This window comes from Gorilla gorilla, chromosome 6 (genome assembly GCF_029281585.2).
Source record: "Gorilla gorilla gorilla isolate KB3781 chromosome 6, NHGRI_mGorGor1-v2.1_pri, whole genome shotgun sequence".
Classification (NCBI taxonomy): domain Eukaryota; kingdom Metazoa; phylum Chordata; class Mammalia; order Primates; family Hominidae; genus Gorilla; species Gorilla gorilla.
Genome location: NC_073230.2, coordinates 64,445,602 through 64,470,987, shown reverse-complemented (window position 1 = coordinate 64,470,987; position 25,386 = coordinate 64,445,602). Strand labels below are relative to the sequence as shown.

At 42.9% G+C, this 25,386-nt stretch overlaps 1 pseudogene; it reads right to left on the bottom strand.

Annotated features, from left to right (window-relative positions):
- Nucleotides 1–667: 667 nt before the first annotated feature.
- LOC101139823 (exportin-T-like) lies at nucleotides 668–3,493 on the bottom strand (annotated as a pseudogene).
- Nucleotides 3,494–25,386: the final 21,893 nt, after the last annotated feature.

The following is a 25,386-nucleotide window of genomic DNA, read 5'->3' as shown; positions in this document are numbered from 1 at the left end:
ATTTTATACCCTTTTTATTTTGTTTTATTTGAATCCGTTTAATGTAAGTATAATAATGCTGTAGGTAAATTTCATGAATATTTTAGCTTTTTAAGCTTACGGCTATTTAACAAACAATTTATCTCATACTATCACAACCACTTTATAAACATAATGTTTAGTTAAGTTTTTTTGGCCAGGTGCGGTGGCTCACACCTGTAATCCCAGCACTTTGGGAGGCCAACATGGGTGGATTGTGAGGTCAGGAGGTCCAGACCAGCCTGGCTAACATGGTGAAACCCCGTCTCTACTGAAAATACAAAAAATTAGCCGGGCGTGGTGGCACGTGCCTGTAGTCCCAGCTGCTTGGGAGGCTGAGTCAGGAGAATCACTTGAACCCAGGAGGTGGAGGTTGCAGTGAGCCAAGATGGCACCATTGCACTCCAGCCTGGGCGACAGAACGAGACTCCCTCTCAAAAAAAAAAAAGTTTTGTTTTTTGTTTTAGTTTTTGTTTTTTTTAGATTTCACTATGTAAAATTTATTTATATATATATATATATTTTAAAAAGTATAACACTGGAGCCTAAAACCATTCTCTTTTGTAGAATACATATTGGCATCGAAACAGTTTAAAGAAATGAAATGGCTATCTACAAAAAGTTAGTTTTGATTGTTGTATTCCCCCCATACTTTATGTGTCTTCACACATAAAGAAAATTTTCAAACATTTTATATTCAGCGATTTTTTAAAAAGTGTACTGTTTTCTACTGCTATAGTCTTTATAAAGGACTTGACTTAAAACTTCAAATAAAAAAGAATTAAGGTTCTAGGATAACTCTGTGTCTTTTAAGAGCATCTTTATACAGAACAATTTGGACCGGCATGCAGGCAACATCTTTTGTTGTTACATACCTGTATTAGGAAAATTACACCCATTTCACATAAAAATCCCAAAACATATACTGCAATAAGCTCAAAACAATGTGAAAAAGACCAGTGTGAATGGCACACACAAATCGCTTGTTTATAAATTAACTGGAATTCCTGATCATGAAGTAGGCACAGGGAAATCCAGTCAATAGGGCTTTGCTCTCTGGAAGAACACCTTTAAGTAATTTTTAAAAACTTTAGCATCAGGCTGCTGAAGCGCTTGACAAAACTCCTGAATTATTTCTGGAGCTACTTGCAAGGAGGGCAGGTATTCTTGTTGAAGATACTGAACACATTCTGGGCCCCATTTGAGATGAATTGTTTTCAGTGTCACTGCACACTCAGATAAAGCCAATACTGTTTGTGCATCTGCCAGGTCAAAGGTTTGTTTTAAAGGTGCTAGGAAACATGAGGGGACAATGTGCTTATAAACAAAATCAGCAAATCCCACTGGTCCATCTTTACCTCTCCAGAGTTCTACCAACTTTGAGAGGATGATAAAACATGTTTTCTGTGCAATTGGATCTGGATATTCAACTGCTCCTTGGGTAACAGTAACCAGCACTCTACACTTTGTGCACCTTGATTTGCTATAACTTCACTCATCCCACTGCCTGTGACTGTTTGCAGGAAAGCAAAGTAACTCCTCCACAACATCTGCTTCTCTAAAGCAGCAGACTAGTCATTTTCTTCCGCTGGCCGGAGCAGCACTTCAAAAATTGCATGAAGCAGGGGCATGAACATCTGTTGTAAAAACGGAGATACCTGTATCTTGAATTTGGCCGTAATCTGGTTGATAAGAAGAATGAACCCCTGGAGGTCTTCTGCTTCACAGTCTTTGAGCATACGTTCTGAAGCAGTTGGGATGAACGGAAAAACTTCTTCCCCCAGGCAAATAACCATTCGATGAAGGAAAGTACGGACTCCACTTCTGAGAATAATCCTTTTGTAAGGGACAACTGAGGGCTGGCAAGAATGTCTGTAAACAGTCCAGACAAACTTCAGAACAGCCACATTGTTTTACAGTCTGCTTGTTGCTGAAAGCTTTACTGGTTGGACTTGCAAATCCAACAGCATGGTTGAGACAGTCTGCTAGAGAGGCTTGCCTATCTTCATCTTGTGCCAGCATCAACTATTCTAACAGAATTGTAAACTTCTCCATTAGTGGAGTCAACAGATTCCTCACCAAGGCTTGTTTCCTTTCTGCCAGGTATTCACTATTAACAATCAGCACTCCAGCTGTCTCATAAATAGAAAGTTGATCATCGCTGCCCAGTAAGGACTGGTGACCATTCTCAAGTGGAGAAAGCTCTAATAAATCTTGTATTCTATTAAAAATATCCTCAGTGAGAGGATTCATTTGCTTATTGAGAGATTTGACAAATCTAGAAAACAGGTAAGCCATCCTGCTCCGAACTTTTGCACTGGAATGCCGCAGACTTCTGTGATCTAAGAAAGCCATTAGTACACGTGGAATGTGCTGAGGTTCAACTGTGAAAAACTTTTCATATCTAACAACATTTTTGAAGAACTCCAGCGTCACAGATGTATGCTGATAGGAACTGACTCTTGATGTTACCAGAATTCTCACCATATCCTGCAAAGCACTGGCTTTTGAAACATCACCTGCGAATGGAACACCGTGAGATACTAGAAGAGCTTCTGCCAACATATACAGCAATCTTTTTTTTTTTTTTTTTTTTTTTGAGATGGAGTCTCGCTCTGTCTGAGTGCAGTGGCGCGATCTCGGCTCACTGCAAGCTCCACCTCCCGGGTTCACGCCATACTTCTGCCTCAGTCTACCGAGTAGCTGGGACTACAGGCACTCGCTACCACGCCCGGCTAATTTTTTGTATTTTTTTAGTAGAAACAGGGTTTCACCGTGTTAGCCAGGATGGTCTCCATCTCCTGACCTCGTGATCCGCCTGCCTCGGCCTCCCAAAGTGCTGGGATTACAGACGTGAGCCACCGCGCCCGGCCGCCAGATTTATTTTTATATTTTTGATTTCCTGAGGCATAGGAACTTAGATTACTTATTGAGATCTTTCCTTTTTCCTTATATAAGCATTTAGTGTTACAAATTTTCGTCTCATAATGTCTTTAGCTACATCCCAATATTTTGTTATGTTTTATTCTTGTTTGCTTGTATGCATTTTTACTTGTTTTGAAGCTTCCTATTTGGCCAGTGGACTATATAGGAGTGTGTCGTTTAATTTTTCCAGTTTAGTTTAGTTGTTTTTGTCTTATTGGTTTCTAGTTTGAATCCATGACCAGAGCACACACTGTATATAATTTCAATTTTTAAAAATTTGTTGAAGTGTATTTTGTGGTTCAGGATATAGTCTATCTTAGAATATGTTCCATGGGCACTGGGGAAAAAATAGCGTATTATTTTACTGTTGTTTGCTGTGTTCTATGTATGTCAATTAGAACCTGTTGGTTGATTATATGATTCCAATCTTCTGTATCTTCACCAGTTTCTACCCAGTAGTTATATTAGTAGTTGGGAGAGAACTGTTAAATTCTTGAACCCTGATTGTGGATTTGTCTAGTTATCCTTACCGCTCTATTGATTTTTGCATCATGGATTTTGATGCTCTGTTCTTTGGTCCATACACATTTGGGATCAGTAGGTCTTTCTGGAGAATTGATGTGTTTATCATATATAATAATGGTATGTCTCTCTTTGTAGTAATTTCCTTTGCTATGAGTCTACTTTAACAGATATAGCCACCCTTGATTTTCTTTTATTATAGTATTCCTGGTGTATATTTTCCATCATTTTACTTTTGACCTACCTATGTCTGGATTTGATGTGAGTTTCTTGTAAACATCATATAGTTGTGTCATAATGTTTTTATCTACCCTACCAATGTCTACATTTTTGTTGATGATATATTAAGACCACTTTCAGTGAAAGTAATTATTGACTCATTAGTGCTTAAATATATCTTTTTTTCCTGATTGTCCCCTCTGTTTTTCTTTTCATGTCTTACTTTCCTGAGGACCACTTGAATGTTTTTTAAATATACCATCTCAGTTAATTTATAATGTTTTTGACTGTATTTCTTTGTGTAGTGTTTTTGTTTGTTTGTTTTGATGGAGTCTCACTCTCACCAGGCTGGAGTGTAGTGGTGCAAGCTCAGCTCACTGCAACCTCCAACTCCCTGGTTCAAGCAATTCTCCTGCCTCAGCCTCCCGAGTAGCTGGGATTATAGGCACACACCACCACATCCAGCTAATTTTTGTATTTACAGTAGAGACGGGGTTTCACCATGTTGGCCAGGGTGATCTACATCTCCTGACCTCATGTTCCACTCACCTCGGCCTCCCAAAGTGCTGGGATTACAGGTGTGAGCCACTGCACTCAGCTGTGTATAGTATTTTTAGTGGTTGCTATGGAAATTAAAATATATATAATGTGACTTATCATCGTCTAAGGGTACCAGAATTTCACTACTTTGAGTGAAGGATGAAAATCTCATTTCCAGTTGGGTCCCTTTACCTTCTCTACCTTTTAACATGTCAGTCCTGAGTATCAGATGTTTTCATAATTTTTGTTGCAGTCATCAAATATGACTTACAAAACTCATGAGGAAAACAATAGTCTATTGTATGTACCCAGATTTGCTCTTTCCATTGTTCTTTTTTCCATCCTGATGCTCTAAGACTTCTTCTTTTATCATTTTCTTTTGTATGAAGAACTTCTTTAACCAGTTCTTTAAGTCAGGGACTATTTTAAAAAGTTTTCTTTACTATGAGAATGTTGTTTCTCCTTCCTTGCCAAAGGATACTTCTGCTGGATATAGAATTTTTGACTGTTACTTCTTTTCTTTCAGCACTCAAAAAATATTCTGCCACTTTTTTCTGGCCTCCAGGGGTTCTGATGTGAAATTCAGTTATTATAGTTGGCATTCCCTTATAGGTAATGTGTTGTTTCTATCAGGCTTTTTTCAAGATATTTTGTCTTTAGTTTGCAGAGATTAATTATGATGTGTCTTGGCATGATTCTTTGTATGTGTGTATTTATGCTGTTTGGGGTTTTCTCATTTCCATGAATCTGTAAGTTTTTCTTTGTGCCAGATTTTGAAAGTTTTTATTCATTGTTTTTGCAAATGCTTCTTTAGTCTTCCTGTGTTTTCCCTCTCTTTCTAAGACTCTGATGGTATGAGTCACAAATCTTGTGTTAGTGTTCCACAGGTCTCTGAGGCCCTGGCTCTTTTCACTTGTTTTCAATCTATTTTCTGTATATTATTCAAACTGAACAAATTTCATTCACTTATCCTTAAACCCAATGATTCTATGCTTTATCCAACCTTACATGGTTTACCAACTCCTCTATTGAGCCCACTGAGCAAATTATTTTCTGTTGTATTTTTAAGTTCTATAATTACCATTTGATTCTGATATAGTTTTGCTGTGTCCCCACTTAAATCTCATCTTGAATTGTAGCTCCCATAATCCCCATGTGTCACGGGAGGGACCCAGTGGGAAGAAATTGAATCATGGGGGCAGGTTTTTCCCATGCTGTTCTTGTGATAGTAAATAAGTCTCACAAGAGCTCATGATTTTATGAAGGGCAATTCCCCTGCACGATCTCTCTTGCCTGCTGCCATGTAAGACATGCCTTTCTCCTCCTTGCCTTCCACCATGATTGTGAAGCCCCCCACCAGAGCCATGTGGAACTGTGAGTCCATTCAACCTCTTTCCTTTATAAATTACCCAGTCTCAGGCATTTCTTTATAGCAGTATGAAAATGAACTAATACAGATTCCTTTTCATAACTTCCATTTCTTTGCTGAGAATTTATATTTCTTTATTTGTTTCAAGAAAAGTTGTCACTGGTAACTGAAGCATTTCTATGACAACAGCTATAGAATCCTTATCAGATAATTCCAACATTGGATTCACATCACTATTGTTATCAGTTGGTTGTATTTTCTCATTCAAATTGCATTTTTTAAATGATTCTTAATGTAATGAGTGATTTTCTGTAATATATTAGCCAGTTTGTCTATTATACCGGAAGACTCTGGGGTCTTGTTTTAATCTTTCATTTTAGCAGGATATCACTTTATTTAGGATTAGACGTGGGTCCTGGCCTACTTTTGTGGGCTGTGGTTCCAATGACAGTTTGAGTTTTAGAGCTTTTGCAGTGTTATTTTATTCTTTTTGTTTTATCTGGGGCTGCTGGGATCCCTCTTTTGTTCTTGCTAGTGTTGCCTGAGGGGATGAAAAGGGCTTCCTCAGGATGGACTACTCAGTGTCTCTTGGTAGAGGAGTCTCAGGCCTTGGGCATAAAGAAGCTTCCCTGGCTGAGTACTGCATTGGTAGCATGTCCCCTTCTCATGAGGGTCCAAGAATGCTTCCCGGACCAGAGGCACTTCTTGTGGTTAGATTCCTCCTTCTGGTTCCCCACAGTCCCCCAACGTCTCTAGGTGGTGAAGGACAGTCTCATGTCCAGAAGGCAAAGAGGCTTCCTGAGCTGGGCTGTTTATTATGAAGGGTCCCTTCCAGTGCCACCTCTCTGTCCCAATATCTTTCAATGGGGAAGGGGAGTCTCTAGCCCAAGGGAAAAGTCAGTTCTTTCCTTGGCCATTTATTAGTAGGTCACTTGATCAGCCCCTCTGCAGTCATACCATCCTCACCTGGTGTGGCCCGTAGGACTTCAGTTCAATCCCAGGGAAGAATCAGTCTACCTGGGCTGCCATCTGTTGTTTGGTTGGAGGTTGAGAAATGCAGGTCTAAGTTGCCTTGTATTGGGTTGGGGGACATAAGACACCCTGCTACTGTGATTTACCTTCAGTGCTGGGATCCTAAATCAGCTTGCTTTCCTCTTACCACCTTTCAGAGTTTTTCTTTGGTTGCCTGTTACATTATTTTCAGAGTTTACAGTTGTATTTAATGGGGAGGAACAGAAAGCTATGAATATATCATTTGTCCAGACCAGAAATCCGAGAACATATACATATATTTTAATGACATCATCATAGCTCATTATGTGGCTTTGGAATGGGTTTGTAGTCCAGATATAGAGAAACTTTTTTTTCCAATATTTTACTGTTAAAAATCTCTATGAAACAACGTTTTCCACATTTTGGGTTCTATATCATAGGATGTATGACCAGAACAGAAACAGTGTTCAAAGAGTACAAACATGCTTAAAGTATCTTTAATAGTGCATCTTGAGAGTGTGATGATTTCCTGCAGCTGTATCACAAACCACCATACACTTTGTGGCATAAAACAGCAGTGATTATGTTTCATAATCTCTCATGTTGCTGGGTTCAGCTGGGCAGTTTTCACTCAGGGTCTGCATGGAGTTGTAGTCAAACCGTAGCTGAGGCTTCCTTACTCCCATGCCTGATGGGTGATGCTGGTTGTGAGTTGGGGTCTGAGCCATGCTTTGGCAGGATCACTGACATGAGTTTTTTCTGTATGGCCTGAGATCCAGCATGGTGGCTGGGTTCTGAAAGCAAGGGTTACAAATGATTCCAGGCTGATGCTGTATTGGCTTTTATGATTTAGTTCTGAATGTCATGCATCACTTCTGCCATTTTTTATTTTTGAGAAGTGATTCCTTAAGATCAGCTCATGTTCCAGGGGAGGAGAATTAGACTTGATGGGTAGAAACGTCAACAAATTTGGACACATGTCTTAAGACCACTACATATAAAAAGGAAAAGAGAGACAAATATCTGGCCAGATATGACCCATGTCAGCTGGAGCTATTATAAGTTGTCAGTGGCCAACCCTATATGCAAGATAAGAAAAGGAATGATACGTCTCATCTACTACAGGAGAGGGCTTGGCAGGGGAGCTGTGGGAGTAACTCTCTGCCATTTGTACATGACACTCAGGAATTATAAAATCTCTTGACATGAAAAAGTGGCTTATTTCAACCAAATGGAGAATTCTGCATTCCTTATTAAATAGGCAGACTATGTTTCTCCAGAAATTTGAGGGTATGAGAAAGAAAATATATGGCTACAGTATGTTTTTCTGCACACCAATGCTTTCACTAGCTATAAAACTGTATTATATTTCTTAAAGTCAATGACAGGGTATTTAATGTAACACTCTGAACAGAACATTTCCAGCGTTATGTAGCATTATAAGAGTACAACAGGGACATTGTGAGATTGAGACTAAGATGGCCTAAGTGTTAGAATATTTTATCCCTTCAGTGACTCATGAGAATGTTTTTAGGCAGCAGGAGGGAGGCATGACAGTTTGTGCTAACAGTTTTTCCCATATATAAAAACTCAGGCCGGGTGCAGTGGCTAACACCTGTAATCCCAGCACTTTGGGAGGCCAAGGTGGGTGCATCACCTGAGGTCAGGAGTTCAAGACCAGCCTGGCCAACATGCTGAAACCCAGTCTCTACTAAAAATACAAAAAATTAGCCAGGCAAGGTGGCAGGTGCCTGTAATCACAGCTACTCGGGAGGCTGAGGCAGGAGAATCGCTTGAACCCGGGAGGTGGAGGTTGCAATGAGCCGAGATTGCCCCGCTGCACTCCAGCCTGGGCAAAAAGAGTGAAACTCCATCTCAAAACAAACCAAAACAACCCCCCCCCAAAAAAACTGTATATTATATGTCCCAATCATATGACTACTGTAGTTTTTGATTGATAATGCACGTATTTTTTAATTTTTTAATTTAATTTTATTTTTTAATGCACATATTTTTATTTTGTTGTTGTTTTGGTTCCAGAGTCTTCTGTCTTTTAGGAAGACTCTAGACAATGGTTAAGTAATTAAACTAGACTTGGGTGTAGACAAACAGTAACATGATTCTGTCACTGTACTTTAACTTTTGTCCACTCCCCTGGTTTTTTCATCTCCACTAATGCTACATGAAATTTCAGTTAGGTCCTTCAGCATTTTTTTTTTTAGATGGACTCTCACTCTGTCGCCCAGACTGGAGTGCAGTGGTGCGATCTCAGCTCACTGCAAGCTCCGCCTCCTGGGTTCACACCATTCTCCTGCCTCAGCCTCCCGACTAGCTGGGACTACAGTCACCCGCCACCATGCCTGGTTAATTTTTTGTATTTTTAGTAGAGACGGGGTTTCACCATGTTAGTCAGGATAGTCTCGATCTCCTGGCTTCGTGATCCACCCGCCTCGGCCTCCCAAAGTGCTGGGATTACAGGTGTGAGCCACCGCTCCCAGCCAGGTCCTTCAGCTTTTAAGGTCATTCATGGGTAAAAAAATGTCCCCCAAGTTATTTTCAGGTTTTAACAAAAGATATTATAAATCATGTATTTTTCTAGGTGTTTTAAAATAACCCAGTTTAGTGTTGTATCAAAGCCTAAGCTATCATTCTCTTAAAATGTCTTCAGTCTCCTAGCTCAGCCTTTTTGTGGCTAGGAAACCTGCAGTGGGGAGGGGGCGGTGGATGATGGTGGCCTCCTTCCCTCTGCTTCATTCCGTCACTCTCTGACTGTACTTTGGGTCCCTGCAGAGTTGGAAAGGATGAGAGGGGAGAGGAGAGGTGCACTTGACTAATGCCTTTGGATTTCCCATTGGACCTTCTGGGTGTGTGTTCCTCATGGGGGACTCTGGAGGGTTATTTGGTCATCCCTTCCCTGTCATCAGGAATCCCTCACCTGAACTTCCCTTGAAGTGGGCAATGCCTCTTCCCCTCGCTACGTTTAGCTCTCTGCTCAGCTCCTGTCCTGAAGTTCACCCTCTGTTGGGGTCATCTTTTCCCTGATGGAAGAGTCCCTTTAGCAGGCCCATATGTGGCACATAGACAACTCACTATACTTTGCCCTGCCCACTCTAGACATACAGGCCATTCTGGTACAGTTCCTTCTCTGAGTGACAGCCAGGTGTGAGACTGCAAGCCCTTTTCTGCAGCTCAGTCACAAGCGAGTCAGATGCCCAGTTCCCTATGATGTTCCAACCCCAGAGCCACACAGAATACCCCCAGATGGCTTTCTTCCAGCCCCCTCTTTTGCCCTGAGGCTCCCATAGGGAGCGGATATATAGTATACTAACAAGTCTCTCCAGAGAAATCCTCTATACCCTTCTTAATCCATTCCTATATAAGCAGCCTGTCACAGGACCAATGCTGGCTGAAGCGGTTTGGCCTCTCTTAGCATGTCCTGAGCATGGTCTAGGCCCTTAGTTAAGGATGTTTGTGTCCTTGACACATTTCATACCTGTCTTGGCCTTTGTGATCTCTGCCAAAACTTTGAGCAACAAGGTAGCATCTATTTAAGCAAAATTGTTATTTAACACTTCATTTTACTGGCAATTTTTTTTTTTTTTTGAGACAAAGTCTCACTCTTGTCACTCAGGCTGGAGTGCAGTGGCGCGATCTTGGCTTACTGCAACCTCCACCTCCCGGGTTCAAGCAATTTTTCCTGCCTCAGCCTCCTGAATAGCTGGGATTACAGGCGCCCCCAACCACACCTGGCTAATTTTTGTTCTTTTAGTAGAGATGAAGTTTTGCTGTGTTGGCCAGGCTGGTCTTGAACTCCTGACCTCTGGTGATCCGCCTGCCTCAGCCTCCCAAAGTGCTGGGATTACAGGCATGAGCCACCACGCCTCGTCTTTATTGGCACTATTAACTAGGAAACTGGAGAAAGACTGAATATCAGGATGTTAATGAAATCTTATTACCTCTTTCAAGCCTCAGACATATCATTTTATATGATGATCTTTTTGTTTGTTTGTTTGTTTTTGAGATGGAGTCTCGCTCTGTTGCCTAGGCCAAGTGCAGTGGCGCTATCTCAGCTCACTGCAACCACCGTCTCCGGGGCTCAAGTGATTCTTGTGCCTCAGTCTCCTGAGTAGCTGGGACTACAGGCATGTGCCACCACGCCTAGCTAATTTTTGTGTTGTTAGTAGATACAGGGTTTCACCATATCAGCCAGGCTGATCTCGAACTCCTGACCTCAAGTGATCCAACCACCTCAGCCTCTCAAAGTGTTGGCCTTACAGGTGTGAGCCACCATGCTCATCCTATGCAATGATCTTAAACATCCAAGGAAGTGTGAGCTCATTGCAGAACTCATCTGCCTCCTGAGATCTAGCACTGCAAATGACCAAGAACTGATAGATTCTGCAGCTTTCATTTGTAGTTAGGACATGGTAAGGTCTCTGCCACACACGTCACAGCTGAATCACAATTGCAGTTCCTTTAATTATAAATATGTAAACATGGACGTAGAGTGTGTAATGATAGAACATAGAGACTAAGAAGGGTGAGAGGGTGAGAGGGAAGGCAGATAATGAGAGATTACTTAATGGATACAATGTATGTTATTTGAGTGATGGATACCCAAAAAGCTCTGACCGTACTATGCAATCTATGCAGGTAACAAAATCACACTTGTACTCCATGAATCTGTACAAATAAAAAAAATTTAATAAAAAGTTAAAAAAAACCCACAAATATTAAATTACTTTTACAAGTGTGTATCAAGGACTCTGTCTTCCAGCCAAATGAATTCTAACTGGGAAAAACTTACATTGACTGTTCCATGGGAATAAGTGGAGTTTCAGATAACTCCTGGCAGCTCTCCACTAGGATATTATTTTGTAAATGCCTTTAATAAGGAGACTTTCAGAGGCTGCAACCTGGAAACTCAGCCTAGGGTTGGCAACAGGCAGGCACTTAAGTTGTAAAACGCATTCTAATGTAAAAGGAGAAGAATCGACAGACAGCTGGCAGGGACTCAGTGCCCTGGCCGGGCTCTGGAAGGCCCTGCTGGGCATCTTTAACAGGTTGCAGCCAAGAAACAAAAAACGGGCCAGCGGTTCCTAGAAGTGCTTGAGGAAACAGAATTACCCGCCTCTTCATGACATCTTTTCAGCAGATGCAGTTTCAAATGGAGTGATTGATTCTACCTTTTCATCCCCCCTCCACCCACTTCAGGCAGAGCCAGCCAACTAGTTTAGACATTTCTATTAGATTAGGAGCCAGGAAATGAGAAAAATCCTGTCTCACAAGGGAGCTCTTCTCAGGTCACATGGCTGCCTGGCAGAAATGCAGATAAATAGCCAGGTGCAGTGGCTCACGCCTGTAATCCCAGCACTTTGGGAGGCCCAGGTGGGTGGATAGCCTGAGGTCAGGAGTTTGAGAGCAGCCTGGCCAACATGGTGAAACCCTGTCTCTACTAAAAACACAAAAATTAGCTGGAAGTGGTGGTGCATGCCAGTAATTCCAGCTACTCAGGAGGCTGAGGCAAGAGAATCACTGCAACCTGGGAGGCAGAAGTTGCAGTGAGTCAAAATCGTGTCACTGTACTCCAGCCTGGGTGACAGAACAAGACTGTCTCAAAAAAAAAAAAAAAAGAGAGAGAGAGAAAAGAAAGAAATAAATAAACAGGAATGTTTTATTTGGGGGGCAGGGGACCCAATGAATGACCACTTTTGTAATTTTTCTGTTCCTTCTACCACCTCATACTTTCTGTCCCCCTTTGCAACCTTTCTATTCCTGCACAGCCATTCTGCACAGTCTCTGAACACTGCAACGTTAGAATCATTCATAGGGGCTGGGCATGGTGGCTCACACCTGTAATCTCAGCACTTTGGGTGGCTAAGGTGGGTAGATCACCTGAGGTCAGGAGTTCAAGACCACTTTGGCCAATGTGGTGAAACCTCATCTCTACCAAAAAATCAAAAAATTTAGCTGGGCATGGTGGTGTGTGCCTGTAATCCCAGCTACTTGGGAGGCTGAGGCAGGAGAATTACTTGAACCCGGGAGGCAGAGGTTGCTGTGAGATGAGATAACGCCACTGCACTCCAGCCTGGGTGACAGAGCGATACTCCGTCTCGAAAAAAAAAAAAAAAAGATTCATTTATAGGACCATTAAAGCAAAGAATCTTAGAATCACAGAATGTGACATGCTTGATGTTGTGGAATTGAATTGAACAGAAAGAAGGTATGCTGTTCATTAGCTGGGTGAGTAGGAAAACTGTCTAGCCTTTCAAAGCCCTGGTTTCCTCATCTGTGAAATGGGAACAATGACCAGAATGATCAAACTGGAGAACATAGCCACAGCATCATATACTATAGTACTTAGAATATAGTAGGAATTCAACAACCCCGAGCCCCTTTATTTTTTATTTCTATTTATTTTATTTATTTATTTTTTTTACAGACAGGATCTTGCTCTGTTGCCCAGGCTGGGGTGCAGTGGCATGATCATAACTCACTGCAGCCTCCAACCCCTGGGGTCAAGTGATCCTCCTGCTTCAGCCTCCTGAGTAGCTGGGATACAGGTGCACACCCCCAGGCCTAGCTAATTTTAAAAAATTTTTGTAGCGATGAGGTCTTGCTATGTTGCCCAGGCTGGTCTTGAACTCCTGGGCTCAAGTGATCTTCCCACCTTAGCCCCCCAGAACACTGGGATTACAGGTATGAGCCACTATGCCAGGCCCCACATCCCTTTAAGCTGTATTTTCACAAACTTGAAATCCTGGAATATTAAAGATTAAAAAACTAGTCACTTGCCAGTTCAATTTCCTATACCATTTATTAATGTCCTCTAAACAATATGTAGGCTGCCTGTGTTCCTTTTAAATATAGCATTTAAATCTGAACTTGTCTGGCCCACGGACAATAAGGCAGGTCTCTATACAACTAAACATCAGAATAAAAACCCTTTGTTGAGCCAGTCAAAACCAATGAGTCAAAGCTGAGTTCCCTGTTTGATATTTATGCAATTGTTTTTAGAACTAAAGTGAAGAAGTTTGCATTTATATCTACTACATTCCATATCATCAGGCTTGGCCCATGAGCTCAGGCTAGAGGGACACTATTTCATAACCCTTTATACCCTTCCACATCCAGAGCAGGGGAAGAATCTCGGGGAATTGCGTTGCAACCCACTGACCAGCCACGTTTGCTGAAGAAGAAAGCTGCTTTATGTGGTCCATCTCTTGTTTCTTGGCTGCAACCTGTTAAAGGTGCCCAGCAAGCCTTCCAGAGCCCAGCCACGGCACAGCATCCCTGTCAGCTGTCCACCAATTCTTCTCCTTTTGTATTAGAATGCATTTTACAACTTGATTAAGTGTCTGCCTGTTGCCAACCCTAAGTTGTGTTTCTAGCTTTCAGCCTCTGAAAATCTCATTATTATTTTTATTATTATTATTATTATTTTTTGAGATGGAGTCTCACTCTGTTGCCCAGGCTGAAGTACAGTGGTGCATCTTGGCTCACTGCAACCTCCAACTCCCGAGTTCAAGTGATTCCCCTGCCTCAGCCTCCCAAGTAGCTGGGATTACAGGCATGCGCCACCATGCCCAGCTAATTTTTTTATTATTTTAGTATAGATGGGGTTTCACCACGTTGGCCAAGATGGTCTTGATCTCCTGACTTCATGATCCGCCCGCCTCGGCTTCCCAAGGTGCTGGGATTACAGGCGTGAGCCACTGCGCCTAGCCTAATTTTTATATTTTTAGTAGAGACGGGGTTTCACTATGTTGGCCAGGCTGATCTTGAACTTCTGACCTCAGGTAAGCCACCTGCCTCGGCCTCCCAAAGTGTTTGGACTACAGGTATGAGCCACTACACCCGGCCAGCACTGACAATCTTTTTTTTTTTTTTTTTTTTGAGACAGAGTCCCGCTTTGTCGCCCAGGCTGGAGTGCAGTGGCATGATCTCAGCTCACTGTAGCCTCTGCTTCCCAGGTTCAAGCAATTCTCCTGCCTCAGCCTCCCAAGTAGCTGGCACTATAGACCTGCGCCACCACACCTGGCTAATTTTTGTATTTTTAGTGGAGATGGGGTTTCACTATGTTGGCCAAGCTGGTCTTGATCTCCTGACCTCGTGATCCGCCCACCTCGGCCTCCCAAAGTACTGGCATTACAGGCATGAGCCTCTGCACTCAGCCAGCACTGACAATCTTAATGAGTATGTCCTCTGATTCTCCACTGGGACTGACAGGTATAGGAAATTGGGCTCTAATGTGAAGAAGTTAATACCTAAGAATTTAGGAAAAATGTTTTAACTTGTTGTCCAGTAGAGCTTATCTGAGCTCTGAATTGGGGTCTGGGACCCAGGCCCAGCTATTCTTAGTCATGTTGCTTTTTTATTTCTTCTTCCTTTTTTTTTCTTTTTCTTTTTTCTTTTTTTTTTAATATATTTTTTGTCTATGCCCCTAAAGTGAGGACATCTCCTTCTGAAACTCACCATTGAAGTGGCGTTGTTGTCTGGAGTAAATACCTGCGGTTCGTCATCTTGCACCAAGAAATTTAGGACATGGACACACACAAGGAGTTTAGGAGCAGAGGTTTTATAGGCAGAGGAGACCGGGCATGGTGGCTCATGCCTGTAATCCCAGCACTGTGGGAGACCAAGGCGGCAGATCATAAGGTCAGGAGATCAAGACCATCCTGGCTAACATGGTGAAACCTCATCTCTACTAAAAATACAAAAAAATTAGCCAGGTGTGGTGGTGGGTGTCTGTAATCCCAGCTACTTGGGAGGCTGAGGCAGGAGAATCGCTTGAACCTGGGAGGTGGAGGTTGCAGTGAGTCGAGATCGCGCCATTGCACTCCAGCCTGGGTGACAGAGTGAGACTCTGTCTCAAGAAAAAAAAAAAAGGTTTTGATGCTGCTTTTCATTAAAAAGGAAAACGTTATCAAGGACTCCTGTACCCTCACTATCTGCCTAAGTAATTTCTTCTTAACTTCTGTATCACCATGATGAGTGATTAGGGCATTGGACAAAGTTAGAACATTCTTAGGCCCTAAACACCACATTACCATTATCACATTATCCTGGTATTGGCTGGGCACAGTGGCTCATGTCAGTAATCCCAGCACTTTGGGAGGCCAAGGTAGGTGGATCTCTTGAGGTCAGGAGTTCAAGACCATCCCAGCCAACGTGGTGAAACCCATCTCTACCAAAAAATACAAAAATTAGCCAGGCATGGTGGCACATGCCTGTAATCTCAGCTACTCAGGAGGCTGAGGCACAAGAATTACTTGAACCCAGGAGGGGGAGTTTGCAGTGAGCCAAGATCATGCCACTGCACACTCCAGCCTGGGTGACAGAGTGAGACTCCGTCTCAAAAAAAAAAAAATTATGTTGGTATTTCAACTCATTAGGAATGGTCGAAGTCTTTACCAATGGTTGAACAAGGTAGTGTAAGTTTAGTTCCTATAGAATGTAGCCAAAGAATGACCCTTTGCCCCTTATAATTATGGAAACTTTGTTTTGGAAGAGGCTTTTCCAGAAACTGACGTTTACCTCCCTTGAGTAATATTCTGTTCAGGTGATCATTCACCATCTACTTGGATATGGCTAATTATAGAAAGCTGACTATTTCGTAGAAATCCCCATAACATCTCACTAATCCCTAAATTCAACTTTAAATAGAAAAAGGGTCCATATTCCTATAATTAGGAGTGTTAGATAATGCCTTCACTGCATGGAGTCACTTTGCATTTGAACTACTCCCTGCTGTGTAGTAGATGACTTTATTGTGCATAATAGATGCTCAATAAATATGTGTTTAATCTATAAATTCAACAGTGTTGCTTATTGCCCAGAAGTCATGGTGAGTAATATTTATATAATTGGCCAATCATGTCAGGAGTTTTGAAAGACGTATTAAGTCAACATAAGCAAACTTTTTTCATTGAGTTTTCTCAACATTAAAAAAAAAACCCTTCCTCCTAGGCATTATAAAAGATGCTGGAACAAAATAAGATTAATAAATGTCCCTTGATGTTGAGGATCCTAAATTCTCAAGGAAAGAGAGGTGATATATACACAGCTAGTTATTCTGACAACATGACTGAGTTATACAAAGCAAATACCAAGTGTATACACCACAGGAGAGTGGGAAGCAGAGAAAATTTCAATACATAGGCATAGAATTGACCCACAACACAGAGGTCGAGGATGTTGATACCAACTCAGTGTTGCAATGACTATAGCCACGTGTGCTCACTTTATTATCACTCCGTTTCTGTCCTTAACCATTGGTCTAAGTTGGCTCAATGGTTAAAACCATGGAGCATCCTGATCTCCAACTCCTTGTTTTCCTTGGTGTGGGTAGATACAGAGCCCAGGGCTATGGTCAGGAAACCTCAACCTTGTACGTTCTGGCCATTAGCAAACATGGAACACCTCCAGCGTTTCAAGCATGGAGCCACAGGGAGAGGTGGAGGGCAAAGGGATGTCACCAACAAAGTTCTTGTCCTCAGAGGACAGAGTCTGGTCCTGAAGACTCACATAGAATTAAACATGTCAGACACAGTAATAAAACCAAAGCAGAGGCCGGGCGCGGTGGCTCACGCCTGTAATCCCAGCATTTTGGGAGGCCGAGGCGGGTGGATCACCGGGTCAGGAGATCGAGACCATCCTGGTTAACACCGTGAAACCCTGTCTCTACTAAAAATAGAAAAAAATTAGCCGGGTGTGGTGGCAGGCACCTGTAGTCCCAGCTACTCTAGAGGCTGAGGCAAGAGAATGGCGTGAACCCAGGTGGCAGAGCTTGCAGTGAGCCGAGATCGCGCCACTGCACTCCAGCCTGGGCGACAGAGCGAGACTCCGTTTCAAAAAAAAAAAAAAAACCGAAGCAGAGACATAATGCCTAAATTTATGTTTTCCCAACTGTCAGTTTATTTATATGAAACTCTACAGTCGACACTATTAATTACCTCACCTATAGCCAATCCTCACTTTTTTTTCCTAATGAAATCTCCATGTTGAGTGCAGGTAGTAGGATCTCATCCTTTGATCTCAAGAAGGAATGTCCCTCACCCACAATGTGGTATGAATCATAATTTGTCTATGCCAGTCATGGTGTGGTAGAGATGCAAGCTGCAACCGAACTCTGTTCTACACATCTATTGCTATAGTTGTAGCAAACCTGTGTCCAACTTGGGACTGCATTTTCCAGCCCTGTTTGACTAGGGTGACCTGCTGGTGGAACTGGAAATAAAGTAATATGTGCAATTTCTGCCTCATTTACTGAAAAGGAAATTCGGGGGTTTAAACTTCCATACTTTCCATCTTCCCACTGGCAGGAAAGGTGACACTCAGTAACTTTTGAAGCCATCAGCCTGAATTCCTGAGCTACTACATGGAGTAAAGCTTCCTGTTACCCTGAATGCACACCTGGAAACTTCTACTTTATTTATTTATTTATTTATTTATTTATTTAATTTATTTTTGAGATGGAGTTTCGCTCCTGAGGTCAGGAGTTCAAGACCAGTCTGGCCAACATAGGTGAAACCCCGTCTCTACTAAAAATACAAAAAATTAGCTGGGCGTGGTGGCAGGAGCCTGTAATCCCAGCTACTCAGGAGGCTAAGGCAGGAGAATTGCTTGAACCCAGGAGGCGGAGGTTTCAGTGAGCCAAAATCACGCCATTGCACTCCAGCCTAAGCAACAAGAGCGAAACTCCATCTCAAAAAAAAAAAAAAAAAGAAGAAGAAGAAAACATTTGTGTGTATTTAATAAGGAAACCTCTAGATTATTTAGGTTACTTTACGTTGGAGTCCTTTTGATAGCAGCTTGACACAATCAACATGTATATATGGAATTTCTCTTTGCTAGTAATATTATTTAGCTCTGTGTCTCCACCCAAATCTCATCTTGAATTGTAATCCCCATGTGTAGAAGGAGGGATCTGGTGGGAGGTGATTGGATCATGGAGGTGGTTTCCCCCATCCTGGTCTTGTGACAGTGAGTGAGTTCTCACAAGATCTGATGGTTTAAAAGTGGCACTTCCCCTTTCACTCTCTCTTTCTCCTGCCACCATGTAAGATGTGCCTTGCTTCCCCTTCACTTTCCACCATGATTGTTAAGTTTCCTGAGGCATCCCCAGCCATGCAGAACTGTGAGTCAATTAAAACTCTTTCCTTTATAAATTACCCAGTCTCAGGTAGTTCTTTATAGCAGTGTGAAAATACAGCTAGATTCTAACTTTCTAACTTTCCCTTGTCACATGGACATGTGACACGGATCTACCAAATGAAGTCAGAAAGGAAAACTTGAAAATGTTTCCTTCTCTGTCTTACAAGGAAGAAGTGTGTAAAAGGAACCTGCTGAAGAAAATTTAGTTTTGCTTTTGACACTTTCTTTCCATTTAAGATTCCTGTGTGTGATGTTGATGCCTGGAGCTGCAGCAACTGTCTTGTGACTGTGAGGAAAAGACAAGAGAAAGCAGAGAAGTCCTGGTTGTTCCGGAGGCCAAGGCAGGAGGATCGCTTGAGCCCAAGAATACAAGTCTGCAATGAGCTATGATTGTACCAATGCACTGTAGCCTGGGCAGTAGAGCAAGACCAAGGAAGGAAAGAAGGGAGGAAGGGAGGAAGGGAGGAGGGGAAGAGGGGAGAAGGGGATGAGCAGAGGAGGGGAGGAAGGAAGGAGAGGAGGAGGGAAGGAGAGGAGGAGGGGAGGAAGGAAGGAGAGGAGGAGGGAAGGAGAGGAGGAGGGGAGGAGGGGAGGAGGGGAGGAGGGAAGGAGAGGAGGAGGGGAGGAGGGGAGGAGGGGAGGAGGGAAGGAGGGAAGGAGGGAGGGAAAGAGAAAGAGGGAGGGAGGGAGGAAGAAGGAAGGAAGGAAGGAGGGAAGGAAGGAGGGAAGGAAGGAGGGAAGGAAGGAAGGAAGGAGGAAGGAAGAAAAAATAAAGAAAGAGAGAGAGAAAGAAAGCAGGGAGGAAGGGAGGGAGGAAGGAAGGAAGCAAAGAAGCAAGGAAGGGACAGAGGGAGGGAGGGAGGAAAGGAAGGAAGAAAGGCCAGCACCCTGATGCCACTGAGCTGATGAACCCGCCCTGGAAGAATCTACCTACAATTTTTTGCTACATGAAAATTGTCATGGCTTTCTTGCTTTGGCTACCATTAGTCTGATTTCATGTTACATGTAGTCAAAAGCATTCTTAAATTATTCCAAAGTCTTAGATGTAAACATAAAATTTCTTTTTGCCTGGACGCGGTGGCTCACGCCTGTAATCCCAGCACTTTGGGAGGCCGAGGTGAGCGGATCACCTGAAGTCAGGAGGTCGAGACCAGCCTGACCAATGTGGTGAAACCCCCGTCTCTAGTAAAAATACAAACATTAACTGGGCATGTTGACAGTTGCCTGTAGTCCCACCTACTCAGGAGGCTGAGACAGGAGATTTCCTTGAGCCCGGGAGACAGAGGTTGCAGTCAGCTAAAATCATACCACTGTACTCCAGCCTGGGCAACAGAGCGAGACTCCATCTTAAAAAAAAATTCTTTTTATGTTATCTATTAAATTAATTATCTTTTATACAAAATTACATGAAAAAAGTCAATTTTGCTGTACATGTAAATAAAAAACATACATGGTCCCTTTCATCATTCACATCAACAGAGGATAGGAGACACCATTATACTCTTTTTTTGGAAAATCTCAGCTTGTTCACTTGTTAGCTTGTAGACTAGATTGACTAAGTCATTATTTCCAGAAATACAGAATTTCTAACATAGTAGCCGTATATAAAAAAATGTAGGTTGAGTGCAGTGGCTCATGCCTATAAACCCTACACTTTGGAATCCCAAGGCAGAGGAATCATTTGAGGTCGGAAGTTTGAGACCAGCTGGGGTAACATAATGATACCCCTCATCTCTATACAAAATTAAAAAATAAAAGCAAGCCATGCATGTGGTGCAGGCCTCTGGTCCCAGCTACTTGGGAGGCTGAGGCAGGAGGGTTGCTTGAGCCCAGGAGTTCAAGGCTCCAGTGAGCTATGATCATACTACTGCTCTCCAGCCTGAGAGACAGTAAGACCCTTGTTGCAAAGAAGGGAAGAAAGAGAAGAAAGAGGAGGAGGAGGAAAGGAAGGAACAAAGGAAGGAAGAAAAGAAAAGAAAAGGAAGAGAAAGAAAAGAAAGAAAGAAAATGTAATTGACGATGAGACTGTCCTGAAACATCCAGGATACATAGCACAATCTAGAACGTGTATATTTTCCATTACACATGTGGTTGTCTAGCTCACCTACGATGATGTATCAATTCCCATGTTAGTGGCTGCTCATGGAGAATTCAAACGCCTCCTGCCCCCACCGCACTGCTGAAGCAGCAGTCACAGCATAAAACTTCTGACAGATAACAGACCTTCATTAAAGAGCACTAGGCAAGTTTGGCCGGGCACGGTGGCTCATGCCTGTGATCCCAGCACTTTAGAGGCCAAGGCAGGTGGATCACTCGAGGTCTGGAGTTTGAGACCAGCCTGGCCAACATGGCAAACAAAAAATACAAAAATTAGCTGGACATAGTTGTCCACCCCTGTAAACCCAGCCACTCAGGAGGCTGAGGAAGAAGAATCGCTTAAACACAGGAGGTGGAGGTTGCAGTGAGCTGAGATTGCACCACTGCACTCCAGCTTGGGCGACAGAGTGAAGCTCTGCCTCAAAAAAAAAAAAAAAAAAAAAAAAGTGATATAGTGATATGCATCAAGGCAAGCAGTAATAGCTTTCTTGTTACTTAGAATCTCTAGGGGCCAGGTGCAGTGGCTCACGCATGTAGTCCCAGCACTTTGGGAGGCCGAGGTAGGTGGATCACTTAAGGTCACAAGTTCGAGACCAGCCTGGCCAACGTAGTGAAAACCCGTCTCTACTATCAAACAAACAAACAAAAAGTTAGCTAGGCTTGGTGGCTTGTGCCTATAGGGTTTTTAGGATTTTTAGGATCAAAAAGTGTTATGGGCTGGGCACAGTGCTTCATGCCTGTAATCCCAGCACTTTGGGAGGCCAAGGTGGGCAGATCACTTGTGGTCAGGAGTTGGAGACCAGCCTAGCCAACATGGCAAAATCCCATCGCTACAAAAAATTCCAAAATTAGCCAGGCATGGTGGTGTGCACCTGTAATCCCAGCTACTCAGGAGGCTAATACAGGAGGATTGCTTGAGCTCAGGAGTTGGAGGCTGCAGTGAGCTATCATCGGACCAAGCCTGAATGACAGAGCAGGACCCTGTTTCAAAAAAAAAAAAAGAGTATCTTATGTTGGTGACATTGCCCTCTGTATGCCTTTGTTTGACCATGATTTGAAAGTATTCATTAGTCCTCTAAGAGCTAATTTTTAATCTATTTAATAGTATATATAAATATACTATTTATATATATAAATATACTATTTATATATATAAATATACTATATTTATATATATAAATAGTATATTTATATATATAAATAGTATATTTATATATATAAATAGTATATTTATATATAAATATATATAAAATAAATAAAATATATATATAATATATATAAATATGCTATTTAATAGTATGGATTTTTTCATTTACTAGAGTTCAGAAAAGGGATTTATCTTTTTTTTCTCAAATAAAAAATGTCTCTCTCCATGAATCAAGTGCATTCTTGCTACTTGAAAACAGTTTCAGGTGCAAGCCCTCCACCAAGGATTCATAAGTTAGGCTGGGCACGGTGGCTCATGCCTGTAGTCCCAGCTACTCGGGAGGCTGAGGCAGGAGAATGGTGTGAACCCGGGAGGCGGAGCTTGCAGTGAGCCGAGATTGTGCCACTGCACTCCAGCCTGGGCCACAGAGTGAGTCTCTGTCTCAAAAAAAAAAAAAAGGATTCACAAGTTAATAAGTTTTGTGGCAGGCATAATCATCCGCCCTTGCCAGGAAAGTCCTGAGTAACCCTTTGGAGGAAGCAGCCACTTATCGGGGAAATTCAGCCAGATATCGGGCAAAATTCACCCCCCGATATTTCACGTAGGTTCTTTTCTATTTTCCCTAAGCGTTGGCCAGGTTGAGAAATAAAGGGACAGAGTACAAAAGAGAGAAATGTTAAAGCTGGGCATCCAGGGGAGGCATCACATGTCGGTAGGTTCCATGATGCCCCACAAGCCGCAAAACCAGCAAGTTTTTATTAGTGATTTTCAAAGGGGAGGGAGTGTACGAATAGGTTGTGGGTCACAGAAATCATGTGCTTCACAAGGTGATAGAATATCACAAGGCAAATGGAGGCAGGGCAAGATCACAGGACCACAGGATCAGGGCGAAATTAAAATTGCTAATGAAGTTTCAGGCACCATTGTCATTGATAACATCTTATCAGGAGACAGGGTTTGAGAGCAACCGGTCTGACCAAAATTTGTTAGGCAGGAATTTCCTCATCCTAATAAGCCTGGGAGCGCTATGGGAGACCAGGGCTTATTTCATCCCTACAGTTTTGACCATAGAAGACGGCCACACCCAAAGGGGCCATTTTAGAGGCCTACCCTCAGGGGCACATTCTCTTTCTCAGCGATGTTCCTTGCTGAGAAAAAGAATTCAGCGCTATTTCTCCCATTTGCTTTTGAAAGAAGAGAAATATGGCTCTGTTCCGACCGGCTCACCGGCAGTCAGAGTTTAAGGTTATCTCTCTTATTCCCTGAACATTGCTGTTATCCTGTTCTTTTTTCAAGGTGCCCAGATTTCATATTGTTCAAACACACATGCTCTACAATTTGTGCAGTTAACGCAATCATCACAGGGTCCTGAGGCGACATACATCCTCCTCAGTTTACGAGATGACAGGATTAAGAGATTAAAGTAAAGACAGGCATAGGAAATCACAAGGGTATTGATTGGGGAAGTGATAAGTGTCCATGAAATCTTCACAATTTATGTTTAGAGATTACAGTGAAGACAGGCATAAGAAATTACAAAAGTGCTAATTTGGGGAACTAATAAATGTCTGTGAAATCTTCACAATTTATGTTCTTCCACCATGGCTTCAGCCGGTCCCTCCATTTGGGGTCCCTGACTTCCTGCAACAGCCACTGGCGTCGGAAATGCTGCCCTTCTGTAGGGTCAGGTGGAGAGAGGTGATTGCATCAGGCTGCCTGACACTGGCTGGCAGAAGCTGAAATTCTCAGTAAGTGACATCTTGATGTTCTGGAAAGCAGGTTAGCCGTGAGAACACAGGGACAAACAGTGGGGGATTCAGGAGGGCCTTAGAAGAGAGCCTTCAGGGCCAGGCGAGGTGGCTCATGTCAGTAATCCTAGCACTGTGGGAGGCAGAGGTGGGTGGATCACCTAAGGTCAAGAGTTCAAGATCAGCCTGGCCAACATGGTGAAACCTCGTCTCTACTAAAAATACAAAAAAAAATTAGGTGGGCATGGTGGCAGGCACCTGTAATCCCAGCTACTTAGGAGACTGAGGCATAAGAATTGCTTGAACCCAGGAGGTAGGGAGGTTGCAGTGAGCTGAGATCATGCCATTACATTCCAGCCTGGGCAACAGAGCAAAAACTTCATCTCAAAAAAAAAAAAAAGAAGAAGAAGAGGAAGAAGAGGAAGAGGAAGAAGAAGAAGACAGCCTTCAGGTGGCAGAAGGGAGTGCAATGTTGAGAAGGAAACAATGAAAGACAACCAAGGCTGGGTTCCAGCCCCAAGGTTCAGCAGTCACACCAATTTCTTGATGCCAGGTTTGCCGGGGCACCTGACATGGGTGGAGTAAGAAGGTGAAACCCAGGACCAGAAAGAGGAGGTGGTGAGCCAGGTCAGATTTAGGAGATCAGCAGGGAACAGCAAAAGATGATGCAGGAGGGTGAATATTTAATATTTTTATTTTATGTTATTTTTTGAGACAGGGTCTTGCTCTGTTGCCCAGGCTGGTGCACAGCGGTACAAGTGCTACTTGGGAGGCTGAGGCTGGAGGATGGTTTGATCCCAGGAGTTCCAGGCTGCATGGCTCACTGTTGGCTCACTGCAGCCTGGAATTCCTGGACTCAAGCCATCCTCCAGCCTCACCCTCCCAAGTAGCTGGGAATACAGGCATGCACCACCACACCCAGCTAGTATTTTTATTTTTTGTAGACCTGGGGATCTTACTATGTTGCCCCAGCTTGTCTCAAACTCCTGGCCTCAGGCAATCCTCCTGCCTCAGTCTCCCAAAGTGTTGTGATTACAGGTGTGAGCCACTGTGCCCAGCCAAATATTTAATTAAAAAGCCCAAGTCTGAATATACACTGGTAAGGCAGGAATGGGTGGACATTAAAGGGCCCAGTTAGAGGCAGGAACAGAATCCAGTGGTGGGACATACTGAGGCCTAAATCAAAGTGTGAATGCAGGCATAGGATGACACTCTACTAAACAATCAGGTTGACAGGAGTAGGTTGTGGAAAGACAGTTTGGCCCCGGAATGCTTGCTCAGTTCAGGACCCAGGCAGGGATCCTCAGCATGTGCTGGGTTGGTCATATTTTCCCTTTATACCTGAGCCAGCCTGCAGAACCATAAGTTCTTTTTTTTTTGACTGAGTCTCCCTCTGTCTCCCAGACTGGAGTGCCCTCTCAGTTCAGTGCAACTTCTGCCTCCCGGGTTCAAGGAATCTCCTGCCTCAGCTGCTAGTTTATTCCTTTGTTCCTGGTTCCTCTAAGTCTTCCTCTGGTGTTGTGTCCCTAGCCTTTGCTACGTAACAAGCCACCCAAACATTAGTGCTTTAAACCAATTACAATTCTGTGCATTCGGTGCAAGTTTACTTTGCTGATTTTTCCTGGGCTCTTTCATCTGGCTATATTTTTTTT